Below are 18,432 nucleotides of genomic sequence, written 5' to 3' on the forward strand. Positions count from 1 at the left end.
AGTCTCAGATGGCTTACAACGTTGGTCCTCAGGAAAACATATATACACCACCACCACCACCCCCATCTAAAAGAAAAGGGAGAAAGAGCACATTACCCAATACTCCCTTTCCCATAATGGTTACTGTCTTAGACTGTTTTGTGCTGCTATAACAGAATACCACAGACTGGGTAATTTATGATGAACAGAAATGTATTGGCTCACAGAGGATGAAAAGTCCGAGATCAAGGGGACAGCATCTGGCAAAGGCCGTCTTGCTGCATCATCCCATGACAGAAGGGTACAGACAGGGTGAAAGAGAGAGACAGAAAGGGGATAAACTTGTCCTTTTATAAGGAACCCTCCTGAAATAACAACTAATTCATTCACTCACCCTGATGGCCTGATCACTTCTTGTTATACCCTGCCTCCCAACACTTGCCCTGGAGATGAAGTTTTCAACACATGCTTTTTGCTGGACACATTCAAACCATAGCAGTTACCACTCCCACCCCTCCATGCTCTATCCCTACTGTAGCCTATCACATCCCCTGCTTCGGCCGACTCCTTGTGAGTGAGTAAAAGGGGAAAACTTAGGCTCCCTCTAGAGTGTTGAGTATTCCACTGGGGGCAAGACAAAATTGCTATTTCATTAAGAGGGCTGACAGTGATGTGAAACACAGGTCACTGGGTCCCACCCCCAGAGTTTCTGATTTAGTAAGTCTGAGATAGAGCCTGAGAATTTGCACTTTAAACATGTTTTCAAGTGATGTTGATGATATTGGTTCAGGGACCAACCTTTGAGAACCAGTGGAGTAGCCTGTTTCCATGGGCCAAGTGAAAAATAAAGTGCTTCTCTCTGTCCCCATTTAAAGAAAGTGTTGTCACTTTGTCTAGGGGCATTCAGATAAAATGTAAAAACATAGCAGTCCCTCACCAGTCAGCTGGCACTTGCAAGGCTACTAGACACAAAGAGCTATTTTCACATTATCATATACTGAAGTCTGAGTGCAAACAGACCACTAAAACTTTCTAGTCCCCACCTCGAATTCTGAGACCACGTTCAAAGCAACTTAAAAACAAAAGCCATTGTAGGGAGTTTCCAAAGTCCATTGTAGTATCAGAGTCAGCACTGGGCTTAAAGCAAAAACTCAATAAATTTGGCTTCTTGGTATTTAAATTTGTCATTATGACTATTTGCAATTTTTAAAATTTCTTAGTAAGACCAGACGAGTAGCACTGATACATTACAAGATAGCACAGCTTAAGGAGTTTCTGGGTTCACTGCATGTTAAAATGGCTAACTCAGCATCAGGGCATATTATACTTTACACGCTGGGCCAGACTCCACACTTAGGTACAGGCAGCAGATGGAGGAGGTTAAAAGTATCAAATATCAAAGTATCAACTTTGCTAGGCCACCTCCCTTCATAATTTACACTCTTCTGTTGGGGATTTGAAAATATATTCTAGACTGATGACATGTTAGCAGAATCATTTCATGGTTCAGCATCCTCTCAGCGTGATTTATCTTTATCTGTAGGCACCAGAGGCCCCTATTCAAGAGATTTATGAGCTACCTATATGATTCCATTTTGTTGAAGGAAATATGTGCATTACTGAGAAACAAAATAACGTGTATTCTAAGATTATGCCACTTTCCAATTAGAGGCTTTAGAGCTAACACATGTTCACCACTTTTGCATTCCTTGTACCCCATTTATTTCTCTACCCCATTAACAAATACTAAAACAATACCTGAAAAGAAAAGGAAGAACCTCAAGTCCAATTTCTAAAAGTTTAGAAATGATAAACTCTTGGAAATCAGACTTGAGGTTAAAACCTGGATGTGGCTTCCAAAGTTGCGACTTAGTAGCAATCCTTATAGGCTTCAGTTTCCACGTCTGGCAAATATGTACAACAAACACTTCCTTTCAGGGTCTGAGAATTATCTGAGATAATACATGTGGATATGCTGTGTAAATGGTGAATTGTTACACAACTTCATGGTTGTGGAACTGGCAGTAGTGGCAGCTGAAGTAAAATACTTTTCTTTCTCTTCTCTCACATTTACCATACAATTTCAACTAAAGAAGGGCTGACTAAATAAACAATGAAAGGTACCAAATGTCTAAATTGATGCAATGGCTAACCATGAGTTGTAGCTCCCTTGGTGAGTACTTTCCTTCCCTAAGATCACAGCTCCAACCCCTGAAAACCCCAGTAAGTCCCACCCTAGACTACCATTCCAATGACCTTGTCACCACTGGAGGCAAGACAAAATGGTCAATGAATGCTGTAGCAGTGACTGTCATGCTATAGAGGCTGTCTACACAGGCCAGGGCAGGAACCTAAACTCTACAAGTTGGGAGATACTACAGGTTTAAACAACATAAGATTAAAGCCAAGAACTAGAAAAGTCAAATCTAAAATCTGAGAGAAGAGGCTCAGAGAAAAGTAAATATCTCAGATCTAAGCCAGCTAAGTGTCCAGAGTCTGAGAGATGAGAAAACTTCAAAGTGAAACTTTTAATTATATTGTTCTATGCCCTATCATTATCAGTTCTTTCTCATCCAAGCTCTAGTCTTGTTTCTCTTACAACTACTGGATAGACTTTCTAGTTCTGAGGGTGGAGCAAAATGGATTTGTACTCTTCCTGTTTCTCTTTGTGATTTTTCTTTTTAGTACAAGTAATTTATAAATATATCCTCAGTGTAAAACATTTAAATAATACCGCAGTGTAGAAAAAGCAAAAGGACTGCCCCTCCTCAGAGGGAAGTACCCTTAATGGTTTGATATAGACCCTGTGAGCCCTTTTCCATGAGTTTATGTCCATTCAAATATGCAGAGACATGGCAACTAGGACCATACTGTACATAATAATCTGAAACTTCATTTTTTTCATTAAACACTATGGTGTGGAACAGTTGTTCTCAACATGCGGACCCCAGACCAGCAGTATCATTATCACCTGATACTTATTTGGAAATACAAATTCTTCTTGCTCTCCCCCTACCAGACCTACTGAATCAGAAACTCTGGGAATGGAGCCCACTGATCTGTTTTAACAAGCCCTATCGGTGATTCGGATGAACACTAAAGTTTGAGAACCTGTTTTTAAAACATGTCAAAACATACACATCTTTCCATGTCAAGACATACAGATCTACCACATTCTTTCTAATGGATGCATAATATTCCAGGGAATGTACATGTTATAATCATTTAGCTATTCCCATACTTTTGGTTAGTTCTTCCTGACACACACAAAAAAGTGCTGCAATGAACATTCTGGTATATTTACCTCAATGAACTTACGTGGTATGCCTATAGATGGATTCCTAAGAATAGAATTGCTGTGCCAAAGTGTATTTTTATTCAAATTTCAAAAGATACTGCCAAATCACCCTCTGAAAGCCTTTACTGATATTTCCATTCAGAGTTGTAGTCCTTATTTCCCCACATTCTCACCAATACTTGTAATTAGCAGTCTTTCCAAGTTTTGCTAATCTGATGGTTGGGGAAAAAAAAAAAAACCAGTCGAGTAAAATTACAGTTACAGGAGAAGGGGGGATTAAGTTCTAAAGTGGTAAGGTGAAAACCACATACTTTATAGTCAAAATTACCTTTGAAGATCTCTTAGAAATATGCCACTTCGGTGACCAACACACTCCAAATATGTACAACCCAGCCAGATTTTTCCCTAGGCTATCTCTGGAGCTAGGAAAAAATATATGAAATGTTTGGGGGCATTGTCATATGATAAAGTACAATCTTTAAACACCAGACTCACACTCTTTATAGCAGGAACCCCTCACATTAAGAGGCATCCTGTGAAACGCACAACCACCTGTGCGAAAGCAGGTTCCCAGCTGGCATCTCACCTTCACTTGGGCAGAATTGCCCCATGCTGATCCCTCGAACAACCTGGACCCAGGTAATAGAAGTGCACCTATCATGCAGCTAAGGCATGTCCTATTATTTTATTTCACATTTTCTTGATTTTTGTGTATAGTGATTTGACCATTTAAACACTTTTTCATGTTTTGAATGGGCACTTGTAGGTTTTTTCTGTGGAATGCTAATTTCTATCCTTTGTATTTTTTTTCAGTTGGACTTTTTCTTACTTATTTTAAAGAGTTCTTTATATATTATGGATACTAACTTTTTATGTGTTGCACATATTTTCTTTCCGTCTGAGTGTTGCTAATTTGGTACTCTTTTATATATTCACATTATTTATGTTTCATATGTCTTTCCAACTAAATAATTATAAAATTTAAGGGCAGTAAATGGTATTAGATTTTTAAATTTTATCTCCTCATCTCACCCAGCACCCAAGTTTGTAGTAGAGTTACACGTAGGCAAAAATGTTCAATAAATTGAATAAATGACTATATAGAAAATCAAATTTTTAAGTACATACCCTTATATTACTCAATATTTAATTTAATACTCTGGCCAGTTTCCACTAGGATCATTATTTCAATAACTCAGTCCTATAAGATTTTACAATTGGATTCTTTGGGTCAAACCCTTCTTTTTAGTTCATCCTTTCTTGTGTCCACACTACGTCGGTACCCATAAAAACTAGGTCTAGTCATTCTGTCATTTTCTCAACTATTTCATCTTTTCATCATAGCCAACAAGATCCTAATTTAGTGGAGTGTACCCTTTTCTCTAGAAATCACCCCCAAATTCCTCTTTTATGTATCACATCCCATTCAGGTCCCTCAGGCCACCTTTGTTCCTTCAGTTTCTTTATCCGTTTTTCCTCCAACATAGATTCTCTCCAAGCCTAAGCTCTTTTACAACTATGCACCTACATGCCAGATTTTCTGGGATGCTAATATACTCTAGGTCTCCAGACTAAATCTTCAAATTCCATCGTCTGTGTCCTTGAAATAAATATTAGCACAGATTATTATTATATCTACAACTTTGCTTCTGTCAGATAGCAACATAGAAAGAAAGTTTCTAGAAGAACTTTCCAAAGACAGGAAAAGTGAGAATTTTCCTGACTAGTTGACACAAGCCTTTGGAATGGATAACTCTACAGGGCTGAAGACTGGCAAAAGGACCTGATCTCCACATCTAGTGGGAATAATGATATTTATTTAATATCTTATCCTTACGGTAAAAGCAGATATATAACTGTATATATAGCATGATACTATTTTTCTGAAAGAATATACATGTGTATGGGAGTAGGACAACTAGTGCAGACTCGTTGTCCACCACACCAATTCCCTTTCTTCCTGCACACAGAGCTGGATTACATTTCCCAGCCTTATAATTTGGTGTCATCATGGGACTGAGTGTTGGCCAATGGAATGTGGTCATAAAGAATGGATGCCACTCTTGTGCAATCCTGTATTTTCTTTCTACCTGTCTGCCAGCCCAATACAGAGCATCTAGCAGAGCAGGAAGAGGCCCTAGGAGATGGCAGGTCCACTTGTTAAATATGGCAGAGCCTCTATCAGCCTGGGTCCCCCAAAGACTGTGTGAGGCGGAGCCCACTCCTCGCCCCACCCCCTGCAGCTATTTGAGCTTTCTGTGAACAAAAAATAAACTTTCATCTGTTGAGCCTCTAAGGTTGGGAGATTTCTAGCTAGCTTTCCTGACTCTAACTAATATGGAAATATACCCTAGAAAAATATCTAAGAAAATATACACCAAGATGTTAACCAGATGGTGGGCTTTTTGCTTTTTCTTCTTTGGGCTTATGTATGTATTCTAATTACTTGTATACAGTTTAAAGGTTTTAAAAAATAATAATATATATATATGAGTTACCTTTCTGGAAAACTGCAAGTGTGGTCATTTTCTGCTGATATTACCCAAGAAGAGCAAAGGATGCCAACCATGGTCATTTGCCATTATCTACTGTTTTTATTCTATTGCCATCAGAGAAACCACTTAGGAATGACATGGGACTATTTACAGTTTTTATTGACTTTCCATCAACTTTTGACCCCATGGATGAGAATCTGTCATGAACTAAGAGGTATGAACTCACTATAGACCCCAAGTTGTTGTGATGCTTACATGGAACCTGGGACTTCTTTCTCTCACTTACATCAGAGTCCTCCCATTCCCCTGCTTGACAAAGAAAAGGATAATGAACACATTTCAATAATATATGTAGAGCACTGACCTTTTTGACACAAACTGTTAAGAAATAGATGCGCTGTAGAAAAAAATGACTTAAGAGTATTCCACAACCAGAGTCATAATTTCTGGCAGATATCCCACAAAAATATAACGAGCTTATAACCAACAATAAGCCACCTTGATAAGTTACCTAGAAATTCATTTTTTCAACTCAGGGAGCATACCAGGAAATGAAATAAATTAAAGCTAGTTTAGAAATTAATGCTTTATTGAGTTTAGATAAGTTTTTGTTTTGTGGCCAAGGCAGGCACTCAATCCATTACTCTACAAAATCCAAATATTAATTTTGTATTAGGCCATGCCACCAGAGAACTATACATGCAGGGCTGCATTGTTTTATCAATTTCAATTGAATTTTTCTTTATAATCATGATATCAATCTATACTGAAAAACTGTTACTGGACTTACCATAAAGATTATAGTGAAGACATGGTATACAATTTTACTCATCTTGAGCACTCCGCTTGTGTTTAGTCTTCTGAATACTGCAAATGTGTAACCGATATTTTTCTTTTTGTCTCGGAAGCTAGGAAGCTCAGAAGTAAGTGTGTTGTCAAATACATAGGAAAGTACTGTGCGTGTTTTGTTTACCAGTCTCTCCTTGGCTTAATCTTCTTTTTCCTATCTTTGTTTTCTATTCATGCAAAATTCCTTCTCTCACATGTTTCATCTTGTTGCATAGTCTGTATTTTTGTAAATGGCCTTAAATATTTTTGCAAATGGCCTTAACTACTTTCTGGATGAGCTAAGTGATGGAGAAATGTACACCTAACTAGAGAAAAGAGAAAAATCAAAGTGTAAGAGTGGAAGCTAAACACAAATTATCAGTAGGACCTCAAACTTTCTTCGAGCAACAAAATCTGTCATTAACTGGACTGTAATGAAAGTAGGGGACTAACATCGTTTGACTTCCATATCTCTGCCTATCTCAAAGCTCCTGGTTTTGACATCCCTCTGACCTGACAATTCCTTCACTTTGTGTCCTAGCCCCTGCCTGCCACATGCCTTGACCCCTGCCTAGCCTGAGCACACCTGCCTCTGTCTCTGTGTCCACCCACACCTTGGCATGGGAACTGGGTTCCAGTGTATGCTCCTAACATCTCTGATTACCTGATTCTGGTCCCAGCCATGCTATAATTACTCCCAAACTCATGTATGATAGAGATTTTTATTACATTTACCTTCCAACTTATATAGAAAAGTGCTTTCTTTTGGAACCTTTTTGAACATATGAACATTTTCAGAGTCTTGGAACCTCTAGCAGTGTGATTTATAAGCTAAGGATTCATGGTGCTCTGAAATTGAGGCCAAGAGTTAAAAATCTAGAGGTGCTACATATTCTTTAAGTGTCTGTCTCCAACCAGAGGGAGACTTTGGAAGGTGAGGACAAGAAAGCCCTCTGTCAGGAGGCAAGAAGAGATAAAGAGACAGAGTCCTGCTATGAAAGCCAATCCCAACAGCTTTCTGGTTCATCATCACAGCATTCTAAATATAAATTCTGTAAAATCTTAAGCATCCTTTTTAAAACCCTGCCCTCATCAATTATCTCCTCTCACTTGTCTTTGTTTTCCACCTTCATACTTGCCCCTTTGGCTTAACCTGATTTCCTCACATGACAGCAGGCTTTCCCCTTTCACTGACAAGCTGCACTCACCACCCTCAAATCCATTTACGGCTTAACTTTTGCCACTAGCTTTCGCTCCTCACCCTGCTACTGCTCTCTTCCAAAACTAAGCAGTCACCAAAGGTCTCTTAAATGTCAAATCCAACAAACACACTCTTTCCAATTTTCATTGTATTTATCCTTTAAGCGCATTGTTGAGCACATACTACATGCCAGGGCACTTTGCCATACCACTTTTTCCCAATAACATTGATATTGTCAGCTGGGAGAATTCATGTAACTTACCTTACCCAATATCACACAACCAGCAAGTGGTAGAAGCAAGATTCAAATCCAGGAATGCCTGCGTAGTAGATTAAAGATGGCTGCAAATTCTTTGCCACTCCTCCCTTGGAGAGGTGGAGTTTGTTTTCCTCCCCTTGAATCTGGGCTGGGCCTGTGATTTGTTCTGACCAGGAGAATGTGGCAGAAGTGATACATGTAACTTCCACGCTGGGCCTTACAAGATCTGCAGCTCTGCCTTCCTGCACGGGGACAGCTCCTGCTTGGAAGCCCACTGCCACATAGGCAGTCCAACCACCCTGAGACCACTGTGCTGTGAGGGAACCAGGCAGAGAGACGAAGCCATGTGGAAGAGCACAGGCTTCTTGATCCTTCCAGCCCAGCCCAATTGCTAGCTGAATTGCAGCAGCCAAGTTGATGTCTCCAGCTGACACTCACTATGCGGAGAAGAAAAACCATCTCTCCAAGCCCTGCCTGAATTCCTGACCCACAGTGTCATCATAAACCATCAATTGTTGCTTAAGCCACTAAGTGTTAGGGTTGTTTGTTACACAGCCATAAATAACCAGCATCTGATTCTAAAAGCCCCTGCCACTTAGCATTTTTACCATCTCCTCACTAATTTCTACCAAACCAATCTATCCTTCCATATTTTAAGACTTATTTAATGACACAATGATCCTCAGTTATCTCAAAATAATTTTTAAATTTGAAAACATTTTGAGCATATAGTAGGCATAAAATGTGGTGCTAGGTGCTATGACAGATATAAAGATTCAGAAGGATATATTCCTAGCCCTCAAAGGCCCTTTATTCTGGGGAGACAGATAATCAAACAGACAAATGGCCCCGCTACACAAAGGAGCATGCAAAGATGGGTGCTGGCATGGGAACATGATCGGGGAAGAGCGCAGGCCCAGGGTTTTCACTGGGACCCCAGATTTAGGGAGTAGCTTCCGTGCACAGTTGGTGGAAGCATATCCACCAGTATGTGGACAAGGATCAGCCTTGATTTCTTCCTGGTCCACAGACCCTGCCCCGCAATCAGTCACCAAGTCCACACAGCCACCTCGTTCCACATTGTCCCTTCCCTCTGCCCTGTGCTGACTTGCTTGTTACAACCTTGACTTTCTGCCTCCACTCCTACTGCCCCCTTCCCTAACATTCCATTCTTCATGTAGCATCCAAAAGAATCCTTTAAGCAGAAATCATTTTATGTTACTTTTCTGCTCTAAACGCTAATGGCTTCCCATCTTATTCACAGAAAAATCCAAAATCATTCCAGTGACCTAAAAAGGCCCTACATCATCTGTCCCCAGCTCTCTTTGGCATCATCTCCTACCACTCTTCCATGCTCACACTTGTGTTCTAGTTGCCTTGGTCTCCTTGCTATTCCTAAAATGTGCCCACATGTCCCTACCTCAGGGCCTTTGCACTCAGGCTTTTCCCAGCCATGGCTTGCTGCTCCCTTACTCCCCTGGGACTTTTCTCTTTACCTCTTTACCTATGAAGAGAAGCCTTCACAGGACCTTATCTAGTAGCAATCCCACTTTCTGTTCCCCTTATCCCACTTTATTTTTCCTCAGTATATTATATACCACCTAGTATATTATATACTTTTTGTTTACTATTTTTTCCTCCCTCAAATATGTAAGCTCCATGAGGACAGGGACTGTTTTGTTTACTGCTGTGCTTTATACAGTGCCTAACCATAGTAAATACTCAAAAATATTTAACAAATCATTGGATAAATTAGTTCCAAGCATCAACTTACAGTCTACTTGTAAGTAGGTCACTATTCACACACATGCTCCTAAAGAATTAAAATTGTTTTAATCAGGAATTTCTTGCATTCTGCCAAACTCACTTGGCAACTTTTTTCCCCTGTGGTCATTCTGGCCATATTTGTAATTTTGTGCCAGGTGCATTGATTTTTTTTTAATCCCTTTCCAGTTGAAGGACATATTATTACCAAGCCAATGAACTATTTCCTTGTTGATGCACATACTTAGTTATAATTGGGAATTTTTTTTCCTTTAACAATGAAATGTTAACATGTGAACTTTGGGAAGGAAGGGAATGAAGGGTGGAGCCAGGAAGAGGACTATGATCTCCAGGTAAGTGCATCATCATTAAGGCAAAGATGCAACCCGCTTTCCATTTGTTCCTTTGAAGTCACTGGAAGAATGGTGTGCTGTGCCACATCAAGGTTGACCACAAGGCCAACACCAAATCTAGTGATCAAGGAGACAAGCCCATTTCCCCACATTCACTTCTCGTGGCCTTAAAGTTGAACTTAGGAGTCAGAATGTGTGGGACGCAGCCATGGATCTCTCTAGCCATATCACCTAGGAAAACTCACTTCCAGTCTCTGGGTTTCCTCCTCTGTTTACAGCTGCAATGGATTATATCAGTGGTTTTAAATGTTTTGGGGTCCGGGGCCACTTTAGTGCTATGGACACCTGTATCAAGTTCCCTGGAGCTGCCGTAACAAAGTACCACAAACCTGATGGCTTAGAACAACAGAAATGCAATGTCTTGCAGTTCTGGAGGCTAGAAGTCCAAAGTCAAGGGGTCAGCAGGGCCATTTGCCTTCTGAAACCTGTAGGGGAAGGATCTTTCTTTGCCTCTTCTAGCTTCTGGTAGCTCAGGTGTTTCTTGGCCTGTGACATCACCATCTTCCCTCTGTATATGTCTGTCTCTGTGTCTAAATTAACCCCTTTCATAAGGACACCAGTCATACTGAATTAGGGCACACACTAATGACCTCATTTTACCTTCATTACTTCTTTTGTAGAAGAAGATTACTTCTTCTGTAAAGACTCTATTTCCAAATAAGATCATATTCTAAGATAGTGAGGGTTAGGACTTCAATGTGTCTTTTTTGAGGAATGCAATTCAACTCATAACAACCATTTTCCTAAAAATGGTGAATTTTGCATTGAATCTTGGGGAATTTACAGAACTCTTAAAGCTCACCCTCTGCCACTTATTAGCTTTCGTTAAAAATGTGTGTCTTGAGCAAACCATGAATCTGAGCACTGAATCCTCTGAACTCTAACATGAAGAAACCCTACCCATCAGAGTTGCAGTGCAGATTGAAAGAAATTGTGCATAGGACAGTAAATGTAAATTGTGAAAGGACAAGCCATTATAAAAGAGCTATTTACCATGGCTAAACTGGGTACCAAAGCTATTGGTTTAGAACAGCAGTCTCCAAACTTTTTTGATTGTATGCTTTATCAGTAGAAAACTTTGAGTGCATATTCCAATAATTATTTTCTTTCTTATCAATTATGTATAAGTGTTACTAAATTTAAAAATGAATCAGATGAAATAACATGTTTTAATAGTACCCCCAAAATATTTTGTAGTTAAATTGCAGAGGTTTATCTTTCTGTTCTGAATGCTGACTAATCTTGATGGTGTCACACTAATAACCTCATGCACAAAGTACACTTAGGAAGAGGGCTCATCGTTCATAACAGTGGATATAAATCCATATTTAAAATAGTATTTATGGTAATTCTCATTTTTTTAATGATTTCTTAGCAGATATGATTAGCTCATCATTTTTCTTAACCTCACATGGCTGATGAAGAGCTTGCCCTGGGAGGAGAAACGTCATCATCTCAGCCATTGTTTTCTTTTGCTCACTTGTGCTTATGTTAGTAGAATTAGATTCAGTCTGAGGTTTCTTTGCAGGAATCTTTTAAAGCTACTTTGTCCATTTTGTGAAGGTTTATTTAGTTGAAACTCAATGACATTTGCCATAGCCACTTAACAAGGAATCCTTAAATGACAGTGCTTTTCAGAACTCTAAAATTGAACCCACAAGTGGGGCTTTTTCAGCCCCTTTGCTGTGGCACTTTCTCATGATTCATCTGTAAACCAAACCAAAAAGGACCATTTTATGTTTGGACTGAGTGAAGGCAGCAGTGTCAATCTTTATACCTAGTAATAGGAAAGCATAATTTCTTATTTTTTAGATTAAAAATACATAGGTAAAAAAGTCCTCATTTTTCTCTCTGCACCCAGAAGGGTGGTTCTGATGCTCACACTTTGGAGACCACAGGAATAGTCAGCACCTCTCCCTTATTCCTCTTCTCCCTTAAGTATATGTTGATATGAGTAGGAACATATGTTACGAAACTGCTAAAGACAAAAGGGTTAGGTTTCAGGCAGAGGAAGTATGGAGGAAGGTGGAGGCAGTGGTGTGGTATGAGTTTGTTTCCTCTCTGGCTCCTTGGACTAATGAAAAGAATGAGGATAAAAATAGAAGGGGCTTTTTTATAGAGGGATTTGATGCTACTTTGTCAAAAGAGGAGGGCCAGAAGCTGACCAAATGGTGAGGCACAAACAGAGTTAGTTGCTCAAGGACCTAAGTGGCAGAGTGTGGCTCAGAGCTCAGGTATGGCTAACTTCCTTCCTCTGGGTGGAACCCAGTACTCTGATATCCAGGACTAGAGGCTTTGGGAGTAATCAGGATCAGCAGCCCCCAAAGGCATGGGTGTTCTGATGGTGGATAAGTGAGCAGTACATGTGGCCAAAGAAGAGCCATATGAGAGAGAAATAACAGGGCAGAGGCCACATAATGATGGTAGCTCACAATGGCTGTGGGCACGTAGGAGCACACTTGAGGAGATTTCTGAGAATTCCTGGGGAATACTCTGGGACGTGCAGGCAGAATAAAAGGCCCCCAAAGATGTCTACGTCCTAATACCCAGAACCTGTGAATACGTTAGTTTACACAGCAAGGGAGCATTAAGTTTGAAGATGGAATTATAATTAATATCAGCTGACCTTAAAATAGGACGATCATCTTGGAGTACCAGTATAATCACAAGAGCCCTTAAAAGGGTACAGAAGGAGGTAGAAGAGTCGGTGTCAAAGTGATACAATATGAGAAAACAAGACCAGCCATTGATGACTTTGAAGATGGAAGGGGGCCACAAGCCAAGGAATGCAGGCAGCTTCTAGAAGCTAGGAAAGGCAAGAAAGCAGATGCTCTCTTAGAGCCTTCAGAAAGGAATACAACTCTGCGATGCCTTGATTTTAGCCCAGAGAGACCCATTTCAGACTTCTCACTTTCAGAACTGCAGCCCAAATGGACTAAGACACCCTGAATGGGCCACTTACTTAGTGTCAAGATAAAGAACAAAACCTGGATGAGGCCTGGTAGAAGTCAATGTCCATTTCCCTTGACCAGGATGAGTCATGATGCCAGGATGCCCACTTGCTCTCTGCAGGTTTTAAAGCCCTTTGGGACAAGGAAAGTAGGTGGTGCTGCCCCTTGGAACATGCTACACAAGTGCTTGGTCCCTGTCCAGGTAGACACCTGGATCTTCTGAGAAAGCTTCACAAGCCTCAAAGCACCTGTCCCAGAAGGGTCACAACAGCTGCTTCTCAGCGTCCCAAATGCTACTTTGTTCTGAGAGGGAAAGGCTGAATGTTAGCAGCCATGTCTTTTCATTCTGTGCTCCACTCTGGAAGTACTGAGTCTGGGAAGAACTCGGAGAAGGAATGTAGAGCTCCCTTCTGCAACCCAAACACTGCAGAAGAGCCTGGATAGGGAAAGAAGTTTTTGGCTTAGCAGCCTAAAGCAAGGGAGAGGAGGAATCTCTCACATACCCACTTCCTATCTAGAGGCAGACTGAGACCAGCCAGGCTGTGTAAGAGCATCTTGATTTCTACAGAAATGCCACTTAGGGCTTGAAGGAGTAGAAGGCTGGCCCATTGAAACTCACCCCCAAACCCTAGGATTCTTCTAGAAAAAGTACTTCTCTCCCACCCCCAACTGCCCCAGTTCTAATCACACCCTGGGCAGCCCCTAGGATGCTGCCAGAAGCAACAGGCTACAAACTAGACAGTCTCTGTATTAGTTTCCCATGGCTTCCATAAGAAAGTACAACAAACTGGTGGCTTAAAACAACATAAATTTATTCTAGAGGCCAGAAGTCCAAAATCAAAGTGTCCCTAGGGCTATGCTCCCACTGAAGCCTCTAGCAGAGGATCCTGCCTTGCCTCTTCCAGTGTGGCCATCTTCCTGCGTGTCTGTCTTCATATGATGTTCTCCTTTGTCTATGTCCTCATTTTCCTGTTCTTTTAAGGATACCAGTCACATTGGATTGAGGATACACTCTACTTCAGTATAACCTCATCTTAACTTGTCTAATTATATCTGCAATGACCCTATTTCCAAGCAAGGTCACATTCTGAGGTACTGCAGGTTAGAAGTTCAACATATCTTTTTGTGGGGAACACACTATAATTCAGCCCATAGCAGTCACCACTGACTATTCTGCTGGAATCCTTTTCTCTGCTTTTACATTCTTCATAATGTACAACACATGGCCATCAGTATCAACTCTAATTTATCAATTCTTAACCATGGGGTGAGCATGGGGAAGGCAGGAAGAAAAATTTCTAGGAGAAGCTGCAGTTTTAAGATATCAACAAAAAACAAACAATGGTTTGATAGTCATTTCAGGGAAGGATTTTTCTCAACTCTGGTTACACGTTAGAATCATCTGGGGAACTTGAAAATATAAAACATTATGTATGTTATTACAAATATTTATTTGTAAAATTAATTATATACTTATATAAATGTTGAATTTGACCCAAACTAATTAAATTGAAATCTCTAGGAGTGGTACCCGGGCACTATAATATGTGCTCTATCAAACCTCATATTAACCATGTAAGATTGTCTTACTGTTTGACCCCTATTGGGCTTACAGCCCCAGTTAAATTCATTTTTCACCATGGGCTATTAAACCATGGCTCTCTCAGCCTATACAGTTTGCCAGAGTTTCTGAGGGTTCTATTTGCTTGTGAGAGCTTCCCATTGCCTTTGACAACTAAGATCTTTTGGGATTCCAAGTCTGTCATCCAGCATAACAGCCACCCCTTCGTTACACGTGATAGGCTGCCAAAGTCCTCCAACTCATCAAACATTTTTAAATGTTCAGCCAGCAGGATGGTCAGCAGAGTCCTGCCTCAGGCCTCCAGGACTTTGCCTACCCAGTATGTTCACACTGACACAATTATGCAGTACTCCTCGACACAATCCTTCCTGGGTTATGGATCCATCACTATCATCATTCTCCAGCCTATTTTTCTCCATCTTGGCCACTAAGGTATCACAACAGCTTTTACCTAAGGCCAAAAACCCAAATATAGTATATCTAAAACAGTCCCCATTTATACCAGTCTCACAATAACACCAAATAGGAAATTAATCTGACGTGGCTTTTTTATAGTGAAGCCATACTAATTCCTAGTGATTACAGCTTTTTCTTTTAAGAACCCACAAACTATTCAAGGTGGAAAAAAAGGAATCTTAGTAATTAGCCCAGGATACAAGTCCAACTCACCAGATGATAGTTTGCAGACTCTGCCTTCTTCCCCTTTTTGAGGAATTGAAGCTCATTCTCCCTTTTCCACTCCTCTAACACTATTCCTGTTCTCCAGAATTCTTCTAAGATCACTGACAGTTGGTCGCCAGTCTCACTTGTATATTCCCTCAATGCCTGGGGTATCACTCTTCCCAGCCAAAGAAACCTGAACTCATCTGGAACAACTAGGTGCTCTCCTTACAATCCCCTCACCTGGCTTCTGTTTCTGCCTCCCTTTGCCAATGTTTTTAGCCTTTCCAGGATAGACTGGAAAAAAAAATCATTCTCTTTGGAAGAGAAATGGAAGTAAAATGAGACTCAATTTCAAGTCAGTGATCCTGTGTCTAGGACTCCTGCTATTGTCCCTTTACCTGCAGACAAGATATTTCTAGAACCTTGGGGAAGATTGAACTCACCAAGGGAGATAAAGGGACCTTATAGAGAGAAATAGCCAAGCCCCAATCATGTAACTCCTCAACAAAGCACAAAGCCACGACAAAAGATGGAATTGATAGCAAAGGAAAAGCACTGTGGCCTCAGTGCTCTTCAGAGGATGACAGCATCACCACTCATTGTAGACGTAATGAGTGCAGACAAAATGGGAGTGGAGACTAAGGCCAGCCCTGCTTCCCAGTGGGCAGTTCCTGTCACAACATTCATGTACGGATAGGGTGGTGACCATACTTCTTAGACATGTGTCTATTAATAAAGGGGTTGTTAGTATCCATTGTGGATACTAATGGCAGAGCCCTTCAAACAGATGAGATGTAAATAGTAAGGATGTGTTGAAAAATTAGCCTTCATCATCTCTCAATTCCCTATACAATTATCAATCAATCCATTAGCTAAACTTTCAAGTGACTGATCTCATGGGTGGCTCTTTTTGAATGGAATCTTTCAGTTCTAGAGATACAAGGGAAAGAAAATTCCTTATCATATCAATATGCCCTTGAGATCTTTTCTTTGGCAGCACCCTGCCTGAATCAAATGTTTACTATGTACTATTCTAAGGACTTTATATTCATTAACTCCTCGCAACAACTCTATGAGGCTGATTCTATTCATATCCCCATTTTATAAGGGAGGACACTGAGACACGGAGACATGATGTAATTTGGTCACACAGCTAGAAGGTGGTGGAGCTGCTAGTTGAACCCATGCAGATTGATTGTAGAACACTACAGTAATTTGATTGCAAAACTGGTCTAATTTTCTATTCCTTCCTGTATCTATGCTTGGAAACCTGTCACCAATGTGAGAACAACTCTGGCTAGCCTGCTGGAGGATAAGAAACCACATGGAACAAAGCCAAATCATCCTAGCCAAAGCCATCCTGGACCAGCCAGCCCCAGCCAAATCCTCAGCTGACCACACATGCATAAGCAAGTCCAGCCAAGATCTGCAGAATCACCAGAGAACCCACAGACTCAAGATAAATAATAAGTGTTTGTTGTTTTAAAAAACTAAGTTTGGGGGTGGTTTGTTACATACCAGTAGATAACTTATGCAAATACCCAGGTTTGACCACTACTGTGTATTTTCCTTCTAATGATACTGGCTTCACCTGACTCTAGAATTCTCAGGAATAGACAGCTCCAGCTGTGAAGATCCTTCCTCTAGGCCAGCAGTCCCCTATCTTTTTGGTGCCAAGGACTAGTTTCATGGAAGACAAGTTTTCCACAGACTGGGAGGAAGAGAGGCACGGAGGCCAAGCTCAAGAGGTGATGCGAGCCACGGGGAGCGGCTGTAAATACAGATGAAGCTTTGCTCGCTCGCCTGCCGCTCACCTCCTGCTGTGCGGCCCCCCCCACCACCACCCGGTACTTTCATGGAAGACAATTTTTCCATGGGGGTTGGGGGGCAGCAGAGCCCTGCAGCCTGGTCCCTAACAGGCCACACACCGGTACCAGTCCACGGCCTGGGGATTGGGCACCACAGTTCTAGACTACCACTTCATCTCTCTTCATCCCTGTCTTGCCCCTGCCCTACCACTACGCCAACCTATGAAGGCAGTTTTAACTATTCCCCAACTTTATTCCTTAGTTTTTTCTGGAGTTGAGAAGAAACTAGGGTGCCTCAACTCTTTAGTACTATTTTGAGCTCTGTTTCCTTCTCTACCCTCTTTGCCCATCTCTCCATCATTTAAGGAGCAACACTGGAATTAGCCAAAGTGAGTGGTGCCAAAATAATGACACAAGGGTAATGAGAAGATAAAGCACAGATAGCACTGTAGGTCAACACCTTGCATCCTGGCCTTTCCCTTCTCAGCCAGGATGGGAACCAGCACTCCCTGAAGGCAGGCTCCTGCTTTGCCACCTGATCCCCCAATGAAACCTTGCAAAGTTCCTGCCTGCCAGGACTCAGGGGCGCAATACCTCTACAGGAACCAACAGCCCCAGCTGCTCAACTCAAATTTTAAAAGAATTTGGAAACATGTTCCACAGAGTGAAAGCCTTCTGGGGCATTTCTGCCAGCTGCCTCCAGCTACTAAGTTCCCAAGGAAATGAAGTGTCAAGTACTGGGCCAAGGATATCCCAGGGGGAGAAGAGAGGAGCACACTCTAGACATCCTGAGGAATGTGGACAACAATCCACTAAAAATGGTACTGGAAATCTCCCCAAAGAAACAAAAAGACTCATAAAAGATAATTGTTTTTCTATTGGAGTATTTCAAAACTTTTTTTGCTATTAGGCACTCAATAAATGCTAAATGATGGCTAATTCTTCTAGCACTTCTTGTTTTATGAGTGAAGCTGGGATTGTGAGGGTTCATTGCTTAAAAGGCCAATAGCTAAGTGACCTAGGTTGGTGAAGAGAAACCAAAACCCCACCCCGGGGCAAATCCAGCCTTACTGTGCCATTAAACACCCACCATCCTCACTCATTACACTTCAACAACAATAGTTTAGTTTTAATTTCTTTTCCTTATATTTCACAGCCCTAAGGGAAAATGTCTTGTGACAATTCTATAAT

The 18,432-nt window shown here is 41.1% G+C and overlaps 1 protein-coding gene across 1 annotated transcript in view; it reads right to left on the reverse strand.

The window, feature by feature from the left end:
• Positions 1 to 18,432, reverse strand: part of MYO3B (myosin IIIB) — a 373,253-nt gene that overhangs the window by 318,244 nt on the left and 36,577 nt on the right. The gene's annotated exons all lie outside the window — the stretch shown is intronic.

Source organism: Lemur catta, chromosome 8 (assembly GCF_020740605.2).
Source record: "Lemur catta isolate mLemCat1 chromosome 8, mLemCat1.pri, whole genome shotgun sequence".
NCBI lineage: Eukaryota > Metazoa > Chordata > Mammalia > Primates > Lemuridae > Lemur > Lemur catta.